Below are 5,291 nucleotides of genomic sequence, written 5' to 3' on the forward strand. Positions count from 1 at the left end.
GGCCGGTTGGGAAGCCGGAAGCCCCCCCCGGGGGGGGGGTTGGGCCCCTCTCCACCTGCCTCCACAGAGGCACCCCAGTCGCCCCTGCCAGGAACCTGCCACCCGGTGGGACCTTGGCCCCATCTGGAATGGCCACGCAGCAGGTGTGCAGTGATCCTTAAAGCACAAGGGGCTCTTAATGCCAAAGAGCCCTCAACGCAAACCCACAACCCCTCAGAAGGGTCAACAGGCACCTCCAGGAAAAAAAACCCTTCATTACTGCAATGCTAGTAGTAGAATAAGAAGAGATTGGATTCGTCCCCCCCCCTTCACTACCCGAAGGAGTCTCAGAGCGGCTCACAATCTCCTTTCCCTTCCCGTCCCCGCAACAGACAGACACCCTGTGAGGTAGGCGGGGCTGAGAGAGCTCTTTCAAGGACTGCTCAGGAGAGAAGAGCTCTGAGGGAACTTGTGACTGACCCAGGGTCACCCCAGCAGCTGCATGCGGAACAGGAGAGGGGGAATCAAACCCGGTACTCCCAGATCAGAGTCCGCGCTCCTAACCCCTACACCCAAAGGGAGGCCTTCCCGAGGGGCCACAGTGTCTGGGCAGGGAGTCAGCCACTCCCTCTAGGGCCAAGCACAGCATTCGGTGGCCCCTCCAGGCCACACTGGCCGTCCCGCCCCGTCCCGCTAACAGCCCTTTTGGGTGCCCAGAGTACTAGAGAAGAAGAGCCAGAGTCCAGGAGCACCTTCAAGTCTGACGATACTGGGGGCGGGGAAGGCGCTTTTGGGGGTCCCTGCTGACAGACCCTGGCCTCTGAAGGACTGACTGAGCCGTGACTCACAAGAGCTCCTCCCCTGCCACAAAGGTGGTCAGTCTTTATTCGGTGGCCGGGACTGTTGGCTCCTGCTCCAGACACACTTTGACACGGCGACCCGTTTTGGCACCTCGAGGCAGACCGCTTTGGGACATGGACCTTCCGGGCGGCTCTCACGGCTCCAGGCTGCTGGCAGCCACCCGGCCCAGTGACCCTGCCGCCTCCCAGGCCAGCTGGCGCCTGTCCTGCCGTACTCACCTCCTCTACGTCTGTCCCATAAGTCCGCCGGCTCGTCTGGGTCAAGACAGAGAAGGACACCTCCGGCAGGGGCCTGCAAGAGAGAGAGCGCACAAGTTTCCCCGAGTCAAATGGAGGGGCCACCAGAGCCCGCCCCCCTCTCACTGGAGCCAGGACATCCCCCCCCCCGGATTCCGGCTGGCGCGCCAAGGGACTCCGGCCCTTCCCAGCCACGGAGGGGGTCGCCCTCCAAGGGCAGTTCGGAGTGGCTCTCAAGGCACACAAGAGGGAGGGAGGGAGGGAGGACGGGTTTGGGCCACCACGGCAGAGCCGAGCCTCTTCTCAGTTCTTGCGGCATGAAGCAGCTCTGCGCTCTCCCAGAAAATGGCCCGGCACCCCCCCATGAAAGGCAGGCCAGGGCTGCTGCCTCTCCCCGCAAGCGCACGTGGCAAGGCCACAGAGCCACAAGGACCACAGCCCAGGCATCCCTCCGCCTGGCAAACCCTACCCTAGAGAGGCCGCATTTTGCCTCCACTCAGCCTCAGCCTCTGCACAGCCCCTGACGATCCAGCCTTCCGTACCCTGGACAGGACAAGGAAGCAGGACGGGGGGGGGGGCAGGACGGGGGAAAGCCCTCCCCTCCTCTGCTGAAGGCTGCCCCCCCCCAGTCCTCCCTTTTGGGCTAGGCAGCCCACTGGACACGCCCCCCCCCCAAGCCTTTACGCTCAATCCCAGGAACCTCCAGCTCCTTTCTGGTAAGCCAGGAGAGCAGCTGGTTACTGAGGTATAGCTCGACTCACTGCCCAAAGGGAAACCGGAACCCTCAGAGCACCTGGGCCGCTCGCCTGCAGAACAGGCCCCATTTCCCAGGGGGGGGGGGGCCTCAAGCCTGCCCTCTCCAAAGGGCCTATTTCCCCATCCCGCTCCTCAGCAGCTCGTGGATGAATGGGCAGCAAGACCTCACCCCTTGCCTGGTGCCCGCCTGTATGGAAGTAGCACGTCCTTCTGTTTTTACCTTTAGATTATTAACTTGAAAAAGAGCCCCCCCCCCCCCCCCAAGTGGTTTCAGCTTCAGCCCCGTGAACTGTTTAGGTGAAGATCTTGGAGTTTTTTCTTTAAGAGTGCTACAGCTCCAAATAATAATTAGCTACTTGGCCTTGAGTGGCCAGCAGACAGTTTAATATCAGATGTTTTCCTTTAGACCTAAGCTAATTTACTTTCTAAGTTGTGCCGGGCCAAGGAGCATGAAACTTTGCGAACGCTGATATGTTTTGATATTCACTGCTGGGGTGTGGCGATTCGTTGTTCCTGTCTTGTGATCATCTTCAATAAACTCTGGGGAGCTTTCTGAAAGCCGAAGTGTGGAGCGTCGTCGTGAATGGGTGTCTCGCTCCCTTCGCCCGGAGTCGAACCGGAGACTGAAGAGAGGTGAGCCTTCAAAGCACAAAGTGCTTTTGGATTTTGATAAAGCAAAAACGAGTTGCCTTTTGCCAACCTGAGGCCTTGAACCCTGACAGACCTGGGCAGAAGAACTGAGAGTGAAGCTCCCTGTTCACACACCGCCCCACATGCACCTGGAAGTCAGGTAGCGACCTCAGCAATGCCTGTGATGTCTCACCCACCCACCCCCCACGTCTCCACCCAACCCTGGCAACCCTCATGCCAAACTTAACTCAAGAAGGATTACAGGGTGTATACAAATGCGAAATAACAAGTACACTGTAATAAAATGCAAAAATATATAACTGAGAATTTATATGTAGGTAAAGGTCATGAAAATATATAATTCAATAAAGTGTTAAGCAACATAACACATATACAAGGACTATAAATACCACAGCACAAACTAAAACGAAGAGAATTTTCAAAGAAATGGGATCCAAAAAAATCCAAAGTATCAGTCCAAAGGGATCAGGAGGTCAGAAGTCAGGCAGAAGTCACACAAAACCAGGCAGAAGTCACACGAGGATTCCGGATATAAAAGCCTCGCTTCGGCACGCTTCATCAGAGGAACTAATCACAGGGCATCAATTAAAGAATCGCTGTTACATAAGTCAGAGTCATTAAAGAAGACACATCATTCAAAAAAATCCTCATTTATATGTATTGTTATCTGGGCACCACTCAAAGAGTAATACTGAGAATCAAGCAAGAATCAATTTAATGCTGGTAAAGCCTCAATATGCCTGATTTTTTGACTTCTATGGGTGTTTTTTTTAACTTCTGCCTGATCTTGTGTAACTTCTGCCTGACTTCTGATGTTCTGATCCCTTTGGACTGATTCTTTGAACTTTTTTGGATCCCATTTGACTTTTTTCTTACATAGTTTGTGCTATGATATTTATATTCCTTGTATATGTGATTTATGCTACTTCTTTATTGAATTATATATTTTCATGACCTTTCCGTACATATAAATTCTGTTATATATTTTTGCATTTTATTACAGTATACTTGTTATTTTCACAAACTTAAACTACTGCCATGTGAAGCAATAATAGCCTTTACGATTTAAACATCATTTATGATTAGTACCAAGTGAAGGGAAAGGGGACCTGCGTGCTTTCACCTTTTCTTTGCTTCCTTGCTCTGCCTAAAATGTGCGAACAGAATGTGTGTTTTTTTCATAATTTTTAAAACTCTCTTATATTTTAAACGCTCCGAGTCTGGTCTCTGGGGCAACACCATGCCTGTTTGGTCTTGTGGTCTGAAGTGTGGCAAGAATTAAACATAGAAATTCGGGGTACAGCAAATAGAGTACAGTAAATACAGAATAGATTGCTGAAAAAGTTCACTAAGATATATACAAAATTATACAATGAATAAATATTCAAATTTCCATGATGTAATTTAATACTTGTTTTCAACAGGTGCCAACAGATGTACAGCACAGGAACAGGACGAACACTTCTCGAGTGTATCTGCGTTCATTTCGAGAATGGTCTTTATCAAACTCCTATCAACATAACAATAAACATAATGTAATAGGAAACAAACACTCCAGAGAATCTCACTAGTATGCTCATTCAATAAAGTTTAAACCATACATACAATTTTCAATGAACTAAGACTTGTTGTCCATGGGAAAGAATTTGTGTATGTAGGAGCTGTGTGAGCCATTCTGGTAAGTCCATTATGAGACTCCACTTTTAATCCTAGACTTGGAATTGTTGTCCCTTACCATAGAGTAGTGGTTTTATATTTATACTATCATGCTTTAATTCACAGAACGTATGGATACCCTTGTGGTGAATTGAATTGTGAAAACAAGTATTAAATTACATCATGGAAATTTGAATATTTATTCATTGTATAATTTTGTATATATCTTAGTGAACTTTTTCAGCAATCTATTCTGTATTTACTGAAGTGTGGCAAGGCAGGGGAGGTGCTCACCATCCCTCTGCATTGGGAAGTGGCTTGTGGGCACGTGGCAGGAGGTGCTATGGACCCTGCGAGTAGCAAGGCAGGTACCAAGTCCTGGGTGCACTCCTCCATCTGGCGGGAGAGGCGCTGAGAGACACTGGTGGCAGGGACCACCCACGCCTGCTTTTGCCCCCAAACCAGTGAGGGAGGGGAAGAGGCAGCGTCCCTGAGCAAAGACTTGGGGCAAACTGCAAGGCTTCTCTGACCTCCTGGGGAACAGGGAAGGATTTTCAAGTCCACTCCATTCCTTCACAGGGCTTCAAGAAATGGATCCTATAAACTGCAGGATGGGGCTCTCCTCGTGGGGCCTCGCTTTGGGGGGGGGGGACATACCCTACCCTCCAGCCCCTAATAAAAGCAACTCTTATCTGGCTATCTGGTGCCTCTGACTTTGCCTCGAAAAAGACTCCCTTTCCCTGCTGCTTTCCAGGTGTGTGTGTGAGAGGGGAGCTGCTTGTTCTTATATTTTCAAAGTGAAAGTCTCCATTTTTGCTTCTTTGTCACCTGGAGCATCTTGGAATCTTCTTTGCACCCAGTTCCACGTGACCCACAAGACACCTCCTGGGCCCCGTTTTAGGAAAGCTGCAAACCTCAGACTGTTTACCTGAAGCACCCCTCCCCCTCATGGACTGAAGAAGACGCCCTCATTTCGCACTTCCTGCAGGAGCGGGACTAGATGGCCTCCGCAGCCCCTGCCACTCAAGAATGCTATGATGACTTGGGGGGGGGGGGGGATTCATCTTGTTTCTGCAGCTGTCCTTATTTGACAGAGGTGTCTTTATTGTTTGATAGAGTTATTTATTGCTGTAAGCCACCTGGTGGATATCT

This window comes from Gekko japonicus, unplaced genomic scaffold (genome assembly GCF_001447785.1).
Source record: "Gekko japonicus isolate JY-2015 unplaced genomic scaffold, Gekko_japonicus_V1.1 scaffold1727, whole genome shotgun sequence".
Taxonomy (NCBI): Eukaryota; Metazoa; Chordata; class Lepidosauria; order Squamata; family Gekkonidae; genus Gekko; species Gekko japonicus.